Source organism: Trichoplusia ni, chromosome 14, assembly GCF_003590095.1.
Source record: "Trichoplusia ni isolate ovarian cell line Hi5 chromosome 14, tn1, whole genome shotgun sequence".
Taxonomy (NCBI): Eukaryota; Metazoa; Arthropoda; class Insecta; order Lepidoptera; family Noctuidae; genus Trichoplusia; species Trichoplusia ni.
This window is the reverse complement of record NC_039491.1, coordinates 7,339,166-7,361,687: the sequence shown is the minus strand read 5'-3', so window position 1 is coordinate 7,361,687 and position 22,522 is coordinate 7,339,166. Positions and strand designations below refer to the sequence as shown.

General features: G+C 33.2%; 1 protein-coding gene across 3 annotated transcripts in view; it reads right to left on the bottom strand.

Moving 5' to 3' along the window:
- The window catches only part of LOC113500463 (acetylcholinesterase-like), a 67,373-nt gene that overhangs the window by 39,851 nt on the left and 5,000 nt on the right, over positions 1-22,522 (bottom strand). Inside the window, exon 1 of one of the 3 annotated variants that reach the window (XM_026881272.1) lies at positions 1,377-1,772. The exons of the other annotated variants lie outside the window; for them this stretch is intronic. The gene's annotated coding sequence lies outside the window, so the exon portion shown is untranslated. Of the gene's footprint in view, positions 1-1,376; positions 1,773-22,522 lie in introns of those variants that run through there. 3 annotated transcript variants of the gene reach the window in all.

Here is a 22,522-nt window from a genome sequence, read left to right as displayed (position 1 = left end):
CCCGACCTCGAACGCGAGCGTTACACTTTTTTTATTCAGAGAAAATAAACGATTTTATGTACGAATTGAGGAAACTAAACCTGTTACACTTTTACTGTCGAATTTGCTTTAGCAGCAATTCTCTTTTACTTTGTTGCGACTGTCCCAGATAGAGCTGTTACCGTTCGTGTATCATGTACTCGGTAACTACATAGTATGAAGCGCATATCAGACTACGTTTGTCGAGATCAGTAGCAAACATCCCAGGAGACGAGTCCTGCTCTAAATTAACTTACACAATTCTGTATGCAGAGTGTAGTGTCATCTAACGAAGTTCAGGCTCGAACATCGCGACATACATACATCGAGTATACCAAATGACAATATGTCGCCAACGTATAATACATTACGATAGAACACTGTTAAATTTTCGGGCCCAGAAGGGGCGAGTTATGAGACCTCTTGTGAATAAACGTCCGCTGTTATTACCGTCATGAAACTTTAAGCGCAGTGCATTATTACGTGGATTTTCAGTACATTTTGGTATTAGTTTACAAATTGGAAATCTGAACCGAATAGAACGTTGTTCGTGATAGTTATAAGGTAAAGCCAAACTCTACTTGAGTTATTTTTTTTAATATCACATTCGAAAAAAAAAAGATTTTCAGTTATTTTACTTGTCGTTGTCGTGATTTTATTAAACAAGTATTATAATTCCATTTAAAGTTGGTCCTCGTGAACTCAGAAACAAGTAGGGCCTCCCAAATATTTTTTCAGAGTCGCGGAATGAACGAGCTCATTATTCAGTGTTGACTTTCAGTTTGGTGCTTCACTTTTTCCCTAAAAGTTCCCGTAATCCGTTTTGAGAATATCTCTTGCGTACTTTTATCCAGGCTTATTTTTCTTTTGCTTATTTTCTTTCTTTTATTAATTACTTTTGCAGCTTTTAATGTAAATAAAAGATTGGAAGAAATGAAAAATGAAAGAAAATAAAAATACAACTTAATTAGGAAATTCACCTGAATTAACTTAACGTCTATTTTTTGTGTGTAAAAAAATCGATAGTTTGTCACTGAATATATTGTCTCTACAGAAAATACTTGTCTTGTCTTGCCATGTGTTAAAATAAATAACAAATAAACGAATTAATTTATCAATAATTTATTTATACTTCTTTTTTAATTATTTCATAAGTTATATTCGAAGCTTATCACTTTCTATACACAGTATCTCAAGTTTTACATTACATTATAAAATACCTGAAAGTATAAAAACAATTCTAAGAAAACTTCCCTATCAAATCAGACACGTCTAAAAGCATAAACTCTACATAAAAGGCGCAATACAATAGTTCTCGCTTATAAAAAGCTTTATAAAATGAAAACGTCTTAACGTACCGGATTAATGTTATCCGCGGTCGCCCAGCTGTGTGTCTGCTGCCTTATAGTGGGAAAAGAGGTGGCAGGGGGACGGGAGGCGACGAAGAGGCCGGCGCGCGCCGCTCGATAAATCGATGTGGGTAATACAATGCTATGCGGTGGGACGGCCTTGGGAGCTTGCAGCCTGCAAGACACACCCCCGTTCCACTTTTCAAGTTCATTATCAACAAGACGTCTTCATTCCGCGACGAATGATTACCATCTGACCTAATTACGGATGTGATTGGTTAAGTGATGTCACCGGATCCCACGCATACAGCGCTTGAGTTGTTTTTGACGTTCTGATTTTATATTCGGGATTGTTTGAAGCGTTTGTGCATTTAGTTTCGATAAAAAAAGAAAAGAAAAAAATGCATTTTTATAAATATTTTTGAAGGTTTAAAAAAACGACGCTGTTGCAACTACATATTTACTTTTATTGTGACATCGTGAATTTTAAATCAAATGTATTCTGCAACTACATAGGGATTGCTCCAGATTCTATTTCCCTAGGCTATACGGCGCACACTAGTGTTGCTTACCTACTTTACCTAAACAAATAGGACAAACGGTAACAAGCAACGATCATTTGTAAGTGTCTGTGTGTACTGTGACACTCAATAAATCGTCGTACCTTTATCTGAGGAAGGTAGACGAAATGTAATGGGATTGAGAACAACAAAACAAAAATGTTCCCTACGGTCAGCAATGAGAAGATGAGAACACTCGAGAAATCCAAGTACGGTTTTCTTCAGAAGTTATAATTAACAATTTTGAGTATTACATTTCGTAAAGGTCGATATATTTTCAAGCTCTGTTCGCGAAATTAAATTGTTTTACTGCGAACGGTACGGTGAGATGTATTTACTCAAATTTACCGCTGTTTCCCTTTGGTATAGTGACCAACTATGCAAGCAGAGAATGGCGAGATTGATTCCCACGATATAAATTGAATGTTTGAAATCCTACGTCTAACCAAGTTTGGTTAAGAATTTTTTTTTTATATACGTATGTTCTTTAGAATCTGGTGAGTTCGATATTATATTTTTTATTTCGACTTTAAGTGGAAAGTTTAGAATTATTTCATGTTGTCTCAGAGTATATTTTTTACCATTTATTTCCTCTTTTTGAAACAGCCGACTGATCCCCCGTCCTAAATTCAACGGGTTTTAAAATACGTGTCGCAAGATCTTGAATATTAATGAAGGCTTTTAAACTAATGGGAGTAAGATTAAAAAAAATATGCTGTGAGTAAGGGAAATAGAATAATCATCGTCAATCAGTTGCCATGCAAAGTAAAGAGTCTTAAACAGCTGGAAAATTTAAACAAATAACCGTGTGTCACTTATTCAGAAGGTTATGAAAACATTTTTATGGAGTTTTATTTTATGGTGACGGTAAAAGAAAATTTTGTAGAAAACTTTTTTAGTGATTCTTTTCATTGTTGAGACAAACTTGTGTAGCTTTTGGTTTTTAACGTATTTTTGTTTTTACTATAAGTAGATACCAAATTGTTTGACTATTGAGATAATAGTTTCCATACACATAAAGAGCTATGTGATACAGTTCTTATTGTGACACCTAGGTTACACATTTACACAACTATAGAGTACTAGCTCGCATCGACTTCAAGGCACTTCGACAATGTATCCATTTCCATAATTGACGATATTGATATTGTGAGAAGTCTTGCTACGTAGGCAAGCAAGCATGTTACTTATCAAAGCTATCTTTATGATCCTCATAGACTAGGCTCAACCCAGACAAAAAAAAAACAAAAAATGTTAAGAATAACCGTTCAAGTGTGAGTCCGGCTCGCGACACTAAGGTTCCCATAACATTAGGCTAAGGAAATACAATTTTCAAAATGAAATAGTCACCCAACTAATTGATGACTGTACCTACGACGATTTTAATTAATATTATTCTTGTTATAGCGGCAACAGACATACATCAAAACTATCAAGCTATATGGTACATATTTACAGCACAGAACGGTGACAGATCGACGGACAGACAGACAAACATCAGAGCCTTAGTAGGCTTCCATTTTAACTATCAGGGAAAGAAACTCTAAAAACGAAATACCTAACTAATTGTAGAGTCTTTAACGGTCTATTAATTAAGCTGGGCTTAAGTTCTATTTTATAAGTAATTAGACCCCTAAACGCAGTTGATTACGATTGGACAAAACATGTTTCAGTAGATGACTCAGGCATTATAGCACCATAACCCGGAGATAACTAATGATTTGGGAGGGTATAAAGCTATTAACAGCGTAACGATCTGCGGGGGAGGTTTGTCGGAGACATATACGAGTTATTACGAACTATTATGGCTAAATGGTAGTCTATATGTACAAACTATTAACTTTCTTTTAGATATTTCTTTTGCCTCGCTCGCTGAACCAAACCTTGCACACTCAGCACTTTGAAAAGTAATTAATGGAGAAGATGTGAACAGGTTAAGTAATTTTGGAATAAGTATTTATGCTACTAGTGTTGTTATGATTATCCATCCTTAAAATATTGTTCAAATGCAGAAACCTTGATTCAGTATAATAAGTATGTTTTTGTCAAGCTTTATTCATTACAATTCAAACATTACAATTTATTGTCTAGACCATCAGACTTAATATTGACATTCGCAACTGAATACTATCACTGAAATAATATTTTACAAAACTATAACTACGTATAACATCACTTTTTTTCTTTGACTTAATCTTCTAAAACACAGACATCCCATAATAAATTGTGTAGGAACGTATACAATACTAAAAGCGGTGTGTGGACAGGCCGACTACCTGACAGCCTCCAGCACAAAGTTACCTCTCCTGAAATTATTTAAGCGACAATTCATTTTCGTCTAAACTTGTACCTGGCTCTCTGCCAGAGCCTCTTTGTTTAAGGGCTCTTGTACATACGGTCAGATGTGGAGTTATATTTTATATACATAAACCTCTTTCATGTGTGGGATTGCGTCATAGATAGAGAAGTAAAAGTGATTCGCTTTCAAAGTTATTATTTAATTTTGCTCTTGATAAATTTTTTTTTTTTGCGTTATTTTTTTGTTTCTTTGAGAAAGAATCTAATTATTTAATAAATTGTAGTAAGTTAAAATTATAGTAAAATAATATAGAAAATTGCCTGGACCACAAACGTTAATAGAAATCAATGTGTTTTTTGTCTTTTATTGGTATTTCTATTTTCAGAAATGACTTATCCGATTTATATACATCCAAAAATATGCTACAACAAGTCACTGTGTCTCACTTTTATAATTAAATTATATTTTTTTCTACTTTGATGACCAAAAAATGGGGTTCCAGACGATTCAGCTTACTGATAAGTAAGATATAAGGCGTAGTAGTTGAAGTGTTTTCAACAAGTTCGAAAAAGGTCAACCTAATTATACAGGGTAATATTTGAGGTCGTTAGAAGTAGGTAGAGGGAGGACCAAATTGTGAAAAAAAATGGCTTTGTTAAGAATTTGTCAACAAAAGCCGTTGTCCACTTAAGCTCATAGATAAGATAGTTGGAGTTTTATTATGATTTACATAATTAATGTAATTTAAACGCACAATAAGTATAATCAATTAAAAAGAGATTGTCTCTACAGTAAACAACACTAAGCAAATTAATTACGAACATATTTCTGTCATCCTATTATACATTCCACATTCAAAATGAAATTTATGAGTAAAACGAACCTGTGTTCAGGCTTTTATTATGACTTAAATTAAATAAAAAATAAGTGGTGTACGAGCGCAAATAAATTAATTAAACAATTTTGATTTATGCAAGACTCGGGCTTGTCTGAGCGTCAGCGTCGCGCGCGTGAGGCGAGGCGGCGAAGCAGAAATCGGGACTCAGCCAATACACGATATTTAATCGAAGTAAAGTTCAAGGGTGCTTAAATTTCATAAAGCCGATATAAACTGTCGGATTCCGAACGGTGCCGATACTATCGATCGATATCGGCGTCAAAATGTTTTGGAACTTTCACTGAAAGTTTCAGCTACAATGTTACAAGTCATTTTATAAACCCGACTGTATTCTGTTAGTCTCTCTGTTTTTATGTTTTCAGACTGATCGCCACCAGCTACTATGTTAATCATATGCCAACTCAATTACTAGCCTATTCATCTATAAACAGGGTTTGAAAGTGTCGCAAAAAATATGTTATGTAATGTAATGGTTAAGGTCGCCACGCCAAAGATTAAAGATGCTACGGGAATGAGTATGCGGTGCGCCGCGAGTTCCATCTCGGCGTTTGTCTAATCTAAGAATGCTTGTTCTGAGTCGGGATACCTTCGTGCTTGTGACTTGAAGGTTTTTAAAAACCCCGTGAAATAATAATTCAATTTATTAGTGCGGAAATCATTACGAAAGTACAAAAAAATAATTTAGAAACCAATATTTTTGACAGTCCAATTGCATTCTTTGCCTCAAATATTATTCAATCCTGAAACTTATTTCAATAAAGATAAACCAAATTCTAAAAGAAAAATCATAAGACTTTTATTGCGCTACAGCTATTAAACTTCATAAAAAGTGCCAAAATATGAGAAAACCTTTTTGAAGACAATATTGCGATATAAAATATAACGAACAATTTAATAATGATAAAATGAACTTTTATTATCAATTATCTTTCAACTGATTTTCTTGTAGAAATTAATAATTCAAAACCTTTTTATCTGTGCAGGCTGAGCTTGCTTTAAGTGCTTGTAGCCCTAGTCTAGGTGATTAAACTCTAGCTGGCTTTTAGCGCTAATCTGAGTAGAGCTACGTCGTTGTCAAGCTTTATCCGAAGTCCAAGCTTTTAGCGGCTTCCCTATGATGAAAAGTATTATAGTCGTACATGAAGACATGACTCGTGTACTCGTGTTGTCACAGTGTTAAAATCCTATAACAAATGTTTAGATTTAGCTTTTACATGAACGAAAATTTTAGTAACAGTGAAATAGTCTTTATGGCTTTAAGCTGTACAATAGTATGTCATATATTAGTCGCACATGAAGTCTACAATGTAATTGTTTCGTTATTCAGTGTAGGGATTTAGCCCTTTGCTATCAACAATAGGTGCTACCATCACTCATATTTTAACTAGTACGAAATCTCATGCGGTTTTTTCACTTTTATTGTTATAATGATAATTATAATCAGTGCGGTCGTTTCGCTAACGATGGATGGGATAGTTTTAATCTGCAAAAGTCTGACACTTCCTTCCGCTCGCTTCTGGTTTTGGTTAGAACGGATTTTATCCAACTCTAAATATTACCTATGTAGAGTTGTATAAAAACCGGTTTGGTGCTATCCTTTTTTCGAATTTAGATATCATCAAACGACTCCTCCGGTTTTAGATTTTTCTCACGGAAAATTTTGGAAAAATGTATTCTTAAAATTGTATCTACATTCCGTCTGTTATACATATAAGGTACATAACACTTCTTGCTTCTACAAAAACATAACACAAAAAGAAGACGAAAAATCCTGCCTCAGCAAAAACATTTGGAAAATTAGCACATACTTTCAGGCCTTAGTATTTTTCCCGTCGCAAAGAGGCGTTTTAGCGAAGTAAATATATTTACAAGAGTGACAATAGGACCGTTTACAAATTAGGCGGGAAGAGTTTCTATTTTCTTGTGAGTAGCAAATTCTCTTGTCCTTATTAGCACTTACAATGGCCAGACAATCTTCTTGTTAGATTAAGAAAGCAAAGAAAATATGTTTGTTGTTGAATCAATTGCAAACAGTTCTAGTTCTGAAATGTAAATAAATCATAGAGACTTTTCATATTTCCTATTTAGGTTATCATCCTTTTTCATGTCAACAATCGACCTACAAAGAGTCTCATTAGCAATACGATACAACGAGCGAATCAACAACACTGCAAGTACTCTTACAATCAAATTTATTATAGCATACAATTTGCAGCCCCTTCAACTACAAATAGCTTTCGAACATATCTGTGTTAAAGAAGAAAACAAGCCAACGGAATTACTTTATCTGTAGAGGCTTCAAAATTAAGGGGATTCTATTGGTAGACGTTCTTGCTATTTTTAGCTTGGAAACGCTTTCTTCTGTTCGATTCTTAAAGAAACTATTCATATGATTATTTCAAACCTGGTTTCAGCGTTCATGCCGCCTGATATTGCTTTAAATATACCCTAAAAAAATCTGGTGTACTAATATTTCTACGATGTTGATTAAGTACTTAGTACGCACATGATTTTAAAAAGACATTGGTGCGTGCGGGATATGAACCTAAAATCTTTGACTAGCAAGTCCAACGGTCATTAGGTTTTCACTGTTAAACTTTCACATCTGTAAAACTTTAAAATATGGTGCTAAACCTCCCATTTCACGTTTTCTGTACAAAATCGTCTTTTGAATTCACTTCATTAAATTCGATACATTGACCTCATGTTTAATTTATTTGAAATCCGATAGAAGTCCAGTTTTCCATTTGCTACTTTCCAAGCTTCTAAATAAAGTCCAAGCTATTTGAAATAGCACTTTGTATTGTGAATTCTAAGAAAATATACGAGATACCAAAATATCGACCATAAATGCAAATTAACGAAAATGGTCAAATGCTAGTCGGACTAACAACACCTACAATAATAATTGAGCTGAAGAAAATTCAATTTGAGAAACTAAATTGCCATCCATCACATATATGACCTTAGCAAATATTACCTTAAACCTAATTTTAGCCTCGATTGAATTTTTTTTTTTTTTATAGCGGCAAAATATATACATAAGTTTTAACCCTCTATATAGGTACTTAGATAAAATTATGCCAACTTAAGGATTATTCTGTTTTCTTTTAACTATCGTATAGGTACATCGTAAGAATACAACAAAGTCAAATAACCTTCTAACCAGACGATAAAATACTGGCTCTTAATAATGTATCTAATTCCTCAGGGCTCACGTTACAACTACGGTATCGTAAACCCAACAAATTATATTTACTCAAATACTATCACATCATAGTAATACGTTGTTATACTATCGTTTCTCTTTAGGGAATAGTAAAAACATTAATTATCTATGTATGTTTACTGAAATAACAAATAATAGATGTTTGTTTTTTGGTTCAATTTTTACTACATACAATAGAAACACTTCAGTCATAGGTGAGAACTTAGAGAGCAGTCTTAACGTAATATGATTGTTATTTGTCCACCACTATAAGAAATAACATAAAATATAAAAGAGAACTGTGCAATTCTTGAAATCGTAGAACCCAAGGACTTTTATCAATATCATTATTGAATTTTTAAAGCTTCTACAAAATAATGTAATTCCATTGGCTTTTAGTCCGCTTACAAGCAGACTTTCGGTGCTATAATGCTTTAAAACTGCATTAACATAACTTTCAGGATTGGTTTTAGATCTTTTTCCCGCTTAGATTTGAACATTAAATAACTGTATCAACACGTCGATTTTTTTAATATCACCAGTTTCGTTTAACCTCGATAAACAAAAGCAATGTATGCACATTGTGAAAATAACCATATTTGCATTTAGATCAGATATTTTAAGCTGGAGTAGTCCTTCAAAGCCTGACTTGGTTGGAAATAGAAGCAAGGCCGGGTCGCCGCGAGGCCGTGACTATGCCCACGTATACTATACTTTACTTAATAACACATCTTAGTTTACCTTGAGGTAACTGATAAATACTTAAATTGTATAATTGCGTATAGGTACATGTAATTCGGGCTAAGGATCCACCCTTGGTATACACTGCTTAGTATTTTCGTCCCGTTCTAAGGGAATATAAAATTCGTATCACGATCTCTGAAGGGTCCTCCACTCACTGCTTATCTTAATACTATAACAGTCTCTAAAGAAAATGTTTACTGAATACGTAAAGTAAATGATGCTTTTGTACGTCAATAATGAAGGAGCGACTTGGCTAACGCGAATTTCAGCAATAAAAAGTTTAATCTGAATAAAGAACATACACATTTCTTTTAATTAAGGCCGTTGTGAGCTTGTGTTGACAAATAGGCTAATAACCCGTTTAGCACAGTAGTACAGTCGCCTATAAATCTTTCTGAGACCTCCAATACATAGCTGTGTTATTATGTTCCTGCTTTAATATGAAGCGATTACCGTTTGACCTTCCTATTTCTCAGACAAAGCGTATTTTCGCCTTACGGTATTTTTTATTCTTTGTCCTAAATTCCCCTTTCCTTGTTGCATGGCTGAACAAGCATTTATCATACAAGCACAAAGGCTCGCTGGATTATGTAAATATTTGTCTTGGATGAAATTGAATAGATATAGGAAGGCTTACTAAAAGTACATTAAAACAATACAGATTGATAATTTTGTAAACGAATTAATATTGCAAAAGGTGCCATTGAAAAAGTACATTTAGATTATTGTTAAAATCTCAAAAAAAAATATTTTTTAACCTTGAACACTGTATTGTTTTAATATTTAATAACAATGAAAATCCGGATCAAAATGTTTTAAAATGAAAGTCATTTGCAGAGCATACACATTCTTACGAATCAAATTTATTTGGAAATTGTGTCATGTACCTATTTTCCTTTTTTCGTATTATCATGTCAACCGCTCTCGACATTATCTTGGATTCTTACCTTTCTCGGATCCACCTTAATATTTCGTGCTCGTATAACCCCCTCTCGCCCCACCCCTCCCTTCGCGAATGTACCGACCGCGGATTGACACTCAGTCTCTGAACACGACGATTATTTCGTAAAATATTTTGAGCAAACTGTGATTGATGGAAAGCTGATGGTACGGCACTAAGTACTTTCGATTTTTCATTTTAGTAAATTATCGAATTTCATGGTTCCATTTGAAATTTCCTTATTTTTTTTCTTAAAATTAATTATGGTTTTTTTTTTGTGTCAAATCCAGCATGCTTTTTTACATCTGTTATCTTTTAACAACACCAAATATTTTTTTAAGCTGCGAAGTGTGACTATTCGATTAGCAATTAGACAAAAAGTAGTTAGCAAACCTATTTCCTATAATAACCTATTCATATAATAATTCTTACGTGTATCGGTTTAATTGTACCAAAATATCATATTCAAATTACAGTGTAAGGAGGTTTATAAACTACGAGTCATAATATATTATGAATTAATTAGCTAGTTTGTCTACAAACGTCGAGTCATATAATCATGTTAGACACGACACCGTCTGATGAACAAAATTTTGACATTACTTTACGAAAAGAAAATACGACTTACAAAAATTAGGGCTCAATGTTAAGACTCCTTGTAACCATCAATTTACTCGTGGCAAGTTAAGTAACCTTCTTATGGCCGAAATAAAATAATAGTAGTACTAAACACATTTTAATGCCAAAATAATCGTTATGTATATTAGACGTATCGTAGTCGTATGACGGACACATAATTGTACGGTCGAGGCGTTTAATTTAGGTCCACAATACGAACCTACAAATTATTCTGAATTTGAAATTTGATTTCTCTTTTTTTGTTTTATTCATGGCCAATAACTGCTTATAATATTATACAGGATAATAATATTGATTGCAGTAGAAATTAAATAAAACTTTTTGCTTAATTTAACTCATTGTATCTCAGGATGTACAATTTTAATTACTATGTATGTATAATATGTGCTCAGTGTAGGATTATGAGTGAAGGATTAAATCTTTTTATCTTGATCGTTAAATCAGGGTCACATAGCGGCTCAAAAAGAAAGATAATAATATATCAAATGACCCAACTTGAAAAATTCCAATGCTTATCGAACGTAAAACAAATGACTGTTATTGTCATTTTGAAACGCAATTTTATAGTCAATACCGAAAGATTTAAATGACATTAAATAAGCAAATTGTGATAAAATTTACGAACAGTTATAAAGTCGACCTTGATGAATGGTTCCCTTGACATTAATAGGGTTGTTCAGGTTTGAGTTGTGTTGTGGAATAGTGTGGCGCCATGAATAGTGCCGTCGAGTCACGACACGGGAAATGGCTAAATATGTTACAATTTACTGCTTTATTACCTTATGAAGAATTATGGTAATGTGCGAATCGAATAACATGGTAATGTTACACGGTTCTAACTATTGTTACTCTCTAGAGGTGTTCATGTTAATTTTTTACGCTATAAAAGTAATTATCGTACTACAAAAATATATTTATCAACACTTTACTTTTTTCGAGTGCTGCAAGATACTCGCAGAAAAATTGCAGGTTAGAAATTAAAAAGAACATACAAACGAACGTAAAACGACGTAGGCAAGAAACGAAGCTCACGGTATCTTCATTTAAAGAACAAACATTAACTACCACAACAAAGTGATAACATTCGTAAAAACATATTTCCATTCCAATGTCGGCCCATGTTCAGAAAACTCTCGGGTACGCTAATGAAGTTACTAAATTATTTTGTCTCATTGTTTCACGAGAAAATTTGTGTTCGTTCTACCGAAACACAGCCAGTACCTACATACATAATATCCGTTTTCCGACGTCAAAAATTAAATCAGCTTTCCATCAAAACAAATGAATAAACAAAATACAAATGATTACACGAAGCGTGTTTACCGTGTCGTATTCCCGGCTTTTTCATTTGAAATATTTGCGGGATCTTTAAAGTATACAATGTATATCGGACTGAATTCAGATACAATGTTTTCATAGCGAGATTATGTCCAACCAATAAAAATTGACGTATTTTTAGGTGGGTTTTTAATAATTGTGTTATGTGAAAAGGTTTACTGGAAAAGAGTATTTCAAATTGATTTGCTAGTATTTGTCTCATCACACAGTATTTCTGTGTAAAATTCCCGTATTAATACTGTGTGAAAAAATACCACTTTTATAACTTAATACTTCACCTACATTTTCAAATCTGAATAACGAAGTTTTTATACAAATTCCGGAATTAAACACAACTGAAATGTTAGCAACACTCTAATATAATGTTACCAGGAAATAATACGTTAGCGAGAGCCGTAAGATGTCAGAATAAGTACCAACATTACAAGGGACAAAGTATTTTACTAACGGCATGTCCATTATCCGTCTGACGAGACAGGAGAGTTAAACATTTTGTTGACAGTTACTAAGGAAGACGAATAATTATCATGCCGTAAATATAAGAAGATAAATGTTGAATATTGAAATATGTAGGATAGAAAACATCAATCTACATTAAAATAATCATTGCAAGTCATCTTAGGTAGAGTAATGACTGAGCTAAGAACAGAATAGATGATACAATCAAGCCTAAGATTCGAAAACCAATTTACTCTATTTACATCTTTAAAAATTTTCAGTGGTAATTTTATCTTACGTTTTCATTTTAAACTAAACTAAATTTAGGTCAAAAATAGTAAGTTGATAACAAGTTAAAGTAATTCTATAATGCCTATGGTTTTTTATTTAAATATAAGTGCTTTTTAGTATGACTCTCAAATTCAATTGCTGTTTTAAATACAGTCATAATTTTACTGTTGGTATAATACTAATAATTATGTTTTGCACTCAAATTATAATTTACCCTCTCTGAAATTGATTAACACATAGATATTGAGTATCTAATGATAGATTTCCCAGTAAATTGTTGGTTTATAATAATTTGATGTATCCAACAATTAACAGCCAACATTATTGGTGAATATTAATTTTACGTAAAATATATTTATTTATATATTTTAATTAAAAACTACAAGTATTAAAAGTGATTAAGTATCAATTATGAATATTTACATGTGTATTTTGTTCTATCGTAAATTTTGAATAGTTTCACTCACAGTTTTTCACAAAGGTGGCAATATTTCAAGGCGCTTTCGCTGTCCGATTTAATCAGTATTACTCTAAACTTTAGAGTCATAGGCGTAACATTAAGTATTAAGTATTATGCATAGAACCACACCAAAATTGAAATCGAAATCCAAAAAAAAAACCAATCTGTTTTACCAAAAATGTAACGCATTACGTTCTCATACTTCATCAATACAAATGGCTGTAAAAGATGATCTCATAAGCTTTATATTAGTCAATGTTTAGTCAAATATGCAACACTAAACTAGGTTTGTGGGAAACCGTACCGTAACTTTTTAAATATATCAGGGACATTATCTAACTACTAAGTATAGCCCATATCCTATAATCGTTTACTTATAACTAAAGAAGTTTTTATGCTGATATCAGCCAGAGCTTGAAAAGTTTTAATTGAAACATTTAATTTCAATATATAGTTCTCAAAGCTCTCGGGCACAGTATTATCGCCGTCAGAATGCTTATAGTTTGCAAGTTTTTCTTTTTGTAACAGTCAGCGTGGCGACTTCTTTAATATATAGATTAGTTAGTTGTAAGCTTTGAAAAATATTTTTCAAACAAAGAAGCTAAAAATAACTACGTGACAATTTTTACAACAAGAATCATTATAAGAATTCATTTATTTTTTCAATATTTTCCTTTACCTAGTAAAAATAGAGGCCGACCTCTGACGTAATAATACTAAACACAGAATCCTCATCCAGAATTTCGTTTGTAACACAATATTAGACACTTCGATACGAACATTTTTTCAATAGCTTTCGTACTAAGGTCTCGGTTTTCTTACAGCCACTTTCTAAACTTCAGCACTGTTGAAATACCCACGAAACTATCAACTTCTTTCAATTTGTATTCCGAGTAACTTTCAATTCGTCTACGATCCTAAGTAAAATTTACATTTATATAGCCCACGTCATTTCCTAACTGCCAAATACCTCCCTCAATATCAATTTTTGGGACATAAATCACTAGATTCGCGTGCTCTGGAAATGCGTTGAAACTGTTTCAAACATTCTACCGCGTTATTCAGTTTACTTGACAGCTGATGTCAATACTCAGTGCAGGGGTTACGTTGACAGCGATAGACGGCTGCAATTACAACGGTTGTGGTAAATTCTCTTGTAAATATAATATTTCTAAAGTATTTTTTTTTCTTTCCATCTTTGTGTGAGCGGTGAATGAAAACAACATTTTATATTTAGGAAAACTGAAGGCCTAAATACTGGCAAAAAACAGACGAATATTTTTAGTAAAACAAATGAAATATTATTTCTATTCTTGGGCCTTTTGACTTTTTTATATAACATGATATTTTCTCCGCATCTAATTCAAACGTACTAATTTAATTCAACAACCACTTATTTTACGAAACTAAAAAAAGTAAGTTAAAAAAGAGAGAACTCTAGATAGCAAAAGACTACTTGAGAAACAAATAAAAGTCTAAAATGAACAGTCCACTGCTAAAAGGAAAGTTAAAACATACAAAACAATTCAGGAAAGGCAATTAAAGTAAAATTGGCCACAGTTAGCACACAGTAGTAACTATCAATGAGTAAATTTTATTTAGAAACTTGGACAATGTGAAAAATGGAAAAATAAGTAACTTAAAATAGGTTCTCCTTACGGACGTTTCTTAGAAAAAAAAATGTCGTCCGATATACGAATACACCTGCAATGGAATTCACATTAAGAGAATTGTGATGGTATGAGTATCATAAGCCATTTAATACGAGTATTTATAAAGAAAAGGAAAACAGATTTTTATTATGTTAGAAGTATTAAGAGAAAATGCCAAATATGTAAATGCGAACCCACACATTAAATGGGATTGAAAACCATTAAATTCTACTACTAAATCGCGACTTGTACGGAGGTCTTTCTATTTTCTATATTTTGTTTTATTTTTATACCGTTTAAAATCTCGCTCTTTTTTGTTTCTTCACAAGTTTTGTAATAAAAAAATGGAATTTTAATTTATAAGAAATATATTTTTTTACAAGACATCTACAACTATGCATGTTGGCTTCAGTTAAATATACTAAATATTCACCTAATTAATTATAACTTTTTGTGTAAATCATTATTTTTAACTATTGCACCGAAATTAATAACCATTTAAATTAATTATTTGAATTTCAAGATTTATCAAATATTTCAACGTTTTGGTTAAGGAGTCGCAAATGGGTGAAAATTGAGAAGCGGTTTATCAAACATAATTGCCTGGATATTGCGTTCGTGGGGTTTCGTGCTGCTAATCATAATGATTACCGCGAAGGCACGATGCCTGTCACAATCCAGGGTAACGGAACATTATGTAAAGGCAAACCATATTTTGTTTTCATCACTTAGAATAACGGGATTCACTTGTTAATTCTTTGTTTTTATTTTCTCTAGCGTTTACATAAATAGTCTCAGGCCGAAAAAGATTTCAAAATTACCTAACAAACACAACATACTAAGAAAAATACTCTATGATTGAAAACGTCGTCAGAACGCGTGGGTGTATGATCTTAACAGTACACCCACACAAAAATAAACGTGATGTGAAACAAAACACTGTTACATAAATTCCTAGTAGGAACTAAACAGCCTTCAAATTCGAGTCACCTTTTCAAAGTAACCGTTCAGTGATGAATGAATGACAGCAAAGCATAACATCAGTCAGAACTAGCCATCGTAAAAGTAGACCGCTCACTCACGCAAATAAGGTTCGAGGCTACACTGGCTCATAAAAGTAATAAATCATACTTAATTCTGACTCGGAGACCCACTCGTTCTTACCCCTCATTCGTGAACTGAATGCTTATCGAGTTTTTTTATGTTGAAGACGTCTTTTTCTTACGTTCGTTTGCTGCAGCAAACATTCTGCTTACGCCATTTCTATGAAAAGCGTGGTTTTTATGTCGTTACATATTTATCTTGTACCTGCACAGTTTTCTCAATTTCTACAGAATGCATAACGTATTTGTCAATATTGAATATTGATGATTTATACAAATGCAATGTTTAGTCTCAATATACTAAAGTTATTCATATTTTCACAGTAAGTCATAATATGTTACATTACATATAATTATGTGTGTTCTTAAATGGCTGAAAACAATTTTCCCCAAATGAGCCACTTAAGCTGAGTTGGCTGGCGAGTTAATAGGTACTTCTTTATAAGAAATCTCTAAGAGCCCGCCGGGGATTGAGTGGAATCTATCAGCAATTTACGTAACCTCGAATCTCGTGCTCGACGATCGTACTTTCTTGAGCGTAGGCGGGCGCAACTCTATCTGACTTAAGATTGACTTTTGGACGCTCAAAGACCCAAAATGTAAGGTTACTTGTACACTTAGCTCAATAGGTATAATATCAATCAATCACTTATCACAGTTTATTGCTAGACATGTTTCCATCAGCACCGTCGGGTTATTGACCGAAAACTAACCTCAAGTTTTGGAACTTGCTAAGGGTGCTATTAAACGGATATCTCGCAATCTTTTGGCCAACAACCTCAGTGAGTGACTTCACTTACAAGCAAGAGGTGAGGTGATGAAGGAGATGAGCTCGTATTCACTCATCGATTTTAAGCCGTCGACCATCAATTCGAATCAGTAATGACCTGAATGCCTAAACTCTACTGTGACCCGAATCTCCGAATTGTGATCATTCTCGTTCTAGGCACGTCCTCAACGATCCGGATGTCAATGACTCAAATCAGTTCGCGTCAGGCATCAAGCAAGCCCCCAAGGAGGTTGAAAGCTAAAATATGAGTCGAGTTCAATTCTGCTTCGAATAATATGGGGTCATGAAGACGAGAGTCCTGAAGTCAACTCCTTTCAACTTTTTACGTTTAGAACGGGCGTTGCTTAACAATATCTAAGTAATGGTTTAGAGCCTAGTAAATTATGTAGAGCCTAACAAATCTCACGCACAGATTCTCTTTGCCATAACTTATACCTACATACGTGTCACGTACTCATTCGTCGCTAAACTGCGCAACAGTTTACGAGCGTGTGTAATTAATTTTAAACGTCGTCGTGCTGTCATCTCGTAAAACATCCATTATGTGAACCGGATTATAATATTAACTAATCGCCGGTTGCTCTCTGACGCACCATAACTTTACATCACATATGACATGTCTCCATGTAATATTATATCGTGTGTCATATCAATTAAGATTGCAATCTGATCGTAAATTGATTACGAGGAATTCAAAGATCAACGACCTATCTGTTAGATGATAAAAATCTATATAGATTGCAGTTCTCATGTATAGATAATTCAAAGGAGGTCTTAAGTGTCACAATGCCAATACGTATATTATGAACTAAAGAATGAATAATGCCTTAAGTTAAAAAATATAATACTTTTTTGACGTTTCCTATATTTGCCATCAGATACGTCGAACCTTCGGAAGCTATTCTTAGCTCGAAAGAATTCCAGCTTGTCCACTTCTCTGACGGTCCTAAAAGTATTTTTCATGGAGAAAACCTGAAAGCTTCTGGGAACCGGGAATCTGGGAAACGGCACAAAGTTAGGTCAAAGCTATTCATATAAATCTATTTGAATAGCCCTATCTAGACGCAGCTATTGATTTCTGGAACCCAGTCTGAAATATTTCACAATGTATTCGAAGGTGATAAAGAGTTATTAGTTGGCCTTATGGCAACCGTGGCTTAACATCGATCTTTATTTTATATTATCTATAAAAAAATAAACGTTCTACTTATCACTGTTATCAGGCGGATAGTGGATCCTCAGCAATAGGGTTTCATTTTTATATGCAAAGAGTTGGGAAAGAAACCCTATGAAGTAATCAAAACAATAAGCTTTTGACAAAATCAAAATACCATCGTAATTTGATAGTTTACAAGGCACGTGCCTAATTTTATATTATAATTGATTAGAATAAAAAGGCTTCACAGAGAGCACGATTAAAGAAAGATGTGTTGCATCTTATTCGTGTCTCGTTCACTCATAGAATTAAAAGAAACTAAATTTTTGTACAAAACTAAATGAACTCTTAAAACAATTATAAAAACGTTTCTTAGAAATTAAAGTAGACTAACTGTTATTTGAATGTATATGTAAACTGAGTTTACAATAGTCACAAGGATTCATTTAACCCTTTGTTTTAAAAAGGAAAACGCATTTACCTACGAGGGTTGACGTTTCGACCAGGTTTCAAAAAAATGTGTCATGAAAATGTTTCTCTAATTACATATAGATATACCTAGACAACTATGTTTTGCCTAAGTCTTTAGTCCTTGAGAATTATGTCAAGAACTAATTATCGATAATACAATTAGGTTTAATACTAGATATTAACTATCATTCTATATTCTATACTAATATATAAAGCTGAAGAGTTTGTTTGTTTGAACGCGCTAATCTCAGGAACTGCTGGCCCAAATTGAAAAAATATTTTTGTGTTGAATAGACCATTCATTGAGGAAGGCTTTAGGCTATAAAACATCACGCTGCGACTAATAGGAGAGAAGATACAATGGAAAATGTGAAAAAAACAGGGCAGGTATAAAGTATAACTTATATCTTCTACCCATGGGGAAGAAGTCGCGGGCAACAGCTAGTGTTTTATGCGTGAACAGGTATGTAAGTGCCTAATCGTAAAGCTTTGTTGTATAATAAGGATAAAGGGACCTATACATCTTGGTCACATTTTTGACACCTACGCGTAATGTGAATCGTGTCATTTTGAAACATTTTCAGACACCTACACGAAAAGTGTGGGTCGGATATTCATTTGGTCGAAAATAAGGAGAAACGTGCTTTTGATTTGACTGATTTCAATATCTTGTGAGGTACTTAATATTTGGCAGGTAAATAAACGACGACATAGTTTACGCATCAGCAAATTGATGCACTGAAACGGCAAGTTGCTTGCCAAGTGCTAATAACTTTGAAAGTGATTTAACATATTATAATTAAGAACAGTCTCCATTAGTACCTCACAAACTTAGTCAATATATGTATATAAGTATTAGTCGTAGCACCCAGCCAAGACTGTTTCCTAGAATTCGTTATTCTGTGTTTGCTTTTCTATGTCAATAACTATATTAGTTATAGTAGATTTGGTTTTCTTGGTTATTATAACTGAAAATGTAAGATCGCACAAAAACATAAGTAGCAGCCTTTAAAGTGTCGGACAGTCACATTTCGATTCCAATATTGGATTAGGCATATTTAAGTTAGGTACGTAGCGAATGACATTGAGTTAATCATGGCCGTAATAATACTTGTCGGTCTTCCCAGTGCTAATAAATGTAGAAAATATTTTGCACCAAGAAATATCTATCTAGTGCGAACATGATACCAGCCAATAGCTTCTAAATTCAAAACAATATTAGAATGAATGAATCGCTGCTACGATAAGTGTGGTTTCCTGAGCGTGACTACTCGACAGCCGCTGTGCTCAGTTCCGTATAGGGTCCCATGCACTATAGACGAAACAACACAAACTGTACTTTAAAACAACCCACTAAAGTCTACATTACAATGATAAAGAGCTCATTGAATAATAAAAGATGCTATCAGACTTGCACCTACTAATTGAAGTTTATCGAATTTATAGACGAAAGGATAGCGTTAACAGACCGCTGTTCGTTGCATTAATTAGTTTAATGAACGTTTGGTAAAATGCAAGGAAGTCCACTCAATTGCATATTATTGAGCTAAATCCACAGCTACATCGATTTAAAAGTACAACGGACACAATATATACTGATACTTTTGTAAAATAATAACCACATTAAATCTTGAGGTTTATGTGATAATGGTCCGGCTAGGCAGTGTAAAAAAATTGCTCAGTAGCGGGACAGTACTAATTGACAAAAAAACTTCATTCACATGTAAAATTAATTCACTACTCAATTTAGTAATGATCATACTTACATGAAACGAACTACTAAAATCAATTTAAGTGAAAAATAAGGCATGTAAAAATAACGACATGACAGGAGTAATGAAATGAATAGCAATATTTACAAAATAAATTATTTCTTTTCATTAAGTAGCCAGACTAGATGATGATTATTTGAAGCGAAATTCCATGATTTCACAAGCTAATTAAATTTATTTAAGGTAAAGCACCCGAAATACAGCAGTCTATAATAAAACTCTTTCGGATTGTAAAAAAACATATGAAAACGTGGAACGGATTGTGGTCCCGATAAAAGCGGTGTCGATAAAGTTTATGACAAAGTAGGTCGCAATTAATATGAGGACGAGTATTAATAAAATCTATTATTACACTTTGCGAGGTTTCTTATGTTGTGTAGCAGGCTGTTTATTAGATAGTTACTTTTCATAAGTTAGGTATGGAACGGGAAGGATATAAGCATAAATTCAAAATGATGTGGGATGAAAACAGGAACAGAAACGATTGTATCTACCGATTTAAAAAAAAAAACTATTAATCTGCACAAACACGACATTTCACTATTACAAAAGTACACTAATTCCAAAAATATATTTTGATTTGAACACATGCCATTTACATTATTCAGCTTGTGAACAACCAATACCTAGTACATTAATAATTTCACAGATAAAATATTATAATTTTGCAGTTTCGGATACAATTCAAACAAAACATCAGCTCATAATAATTTACAAATTATCGTACGTTTAAGTCATGATAATAACAAATGAATCTCTTTACAGGGATTTTCATTTTAATCAAAGTTCACGACCTTTCAAACATTGTTAAAGTTGCTTTTCAAACAGTCGGATCTTAAAATACATATTTGCTTGGCTACAAAACCGACGAAGGTAACGTTTAAAGCCATATTAACTCTTCGTATATCATTATTATTTCAAATACATGAATCCCTCTCATACTGTAGTTTAGCGATTGACGAAAGTATCTTGTAGTCCAGTCTTAGGCGTATTTAAAGCATAGACTCGGTCAACCAATTTATGATTTTCCGTGCGCATATTTCGGGCCACCTCTAAAGGTGACACCAAAATAGAATGTTTCAGCAACACAAATCGATTCGACACCTGATGACGATGTCTAATCGTTAAATTTTCTATATTTCACAAGTTGGCAATATTTCGAGGTGTAGATACAAAACGTTATTGTTCATTTCCTAAGCATATTGTGACCGCTTAGAGATCTTCGAATGACGGTCGTCGTAAATATTGTCGACGAAGGTCGTAAATTCTCCTCACCGGATGAATTATTATTGCGGCACCGAATTTGCTTGTAGAACAACAGAGTCGTCTTCTGGATCTCAGAATTATAAAACAGAAGAACGAGAATTTTTAACACATGTTTAAATAAAGTAAAAGTAGGTCCACTACGCTATACAATACGAGTCTCCTTTTATCAAAACAAAAAGTGTGATCCAATAAATAAAGCGAGCCATAAAATAACTTCAGAATTTAGCAGCGGCTCCCCCAATGTGGCCGTAATAAACTGTGTTTAGTTTAACTATACTAACTTTAACTTTGACTCAGCAAAAACTAGTTGACATTTAAACGAACTAACTAATTTGATCATTCCAGTTCGCATCACACGAATGTTAATTGATTGAACAACAAAATAACAAAAGACATCGTAGAACACTTTAATTTGATTCACCTAAAATGGAATCGGAAATGTTGTGAAAATTAATCTGTGTGAAGGAAGTTTTTGAATAAATATGAAGGATAACAAATGGAACGAGCTTTAAAGATAATTCGCTCTCTTTGTTTTCGTTTTATTTATTAACTTAGCGAGTCTCGTGAGAAAGCTTTCTTGGCTAACGTTCAGAAAAACTGGTGTTAATGCATAACATCGTAAAGTATAAATAATAAATGGAAAGAAGATGAAAGTTTTTCGGATTTTATGTTACTGTTGGATGATGATGTGGTCTACGATGTCACCGCAACAACTGTTACTTTCCTTCCACAATGAGCATAAAAGTGTACTTTTCGTGGTCAATGAAATATAGATATGGATTTTTTCGGGACCTGTTAAGTTTATATTAACTTTTAAGACTTTAAGTACTTAAAACGATTGTTTTTACGACCAAAGTGCTCCTAAATTACAACGTAGTACGACTGAGTAGATAAACGATGCTAAGAATTACAAAAAATAACCTGCGTCTGTAAATCTGAAAAGACACTGAAATGTTAGAATTCTGTTAGAGTTACACATAAATGTGAAAAATACTGATTTATTAGAATTGAGTAAATAGATTATCGTACAAATTCTAAAACAAAACACAACAAGGTACAAAAATAGAGTCAAAAAGAGCCAGTAAAGGAAAGTCAGCTTGACATGAGACTAAAGTTGCGACTTAGGGGAG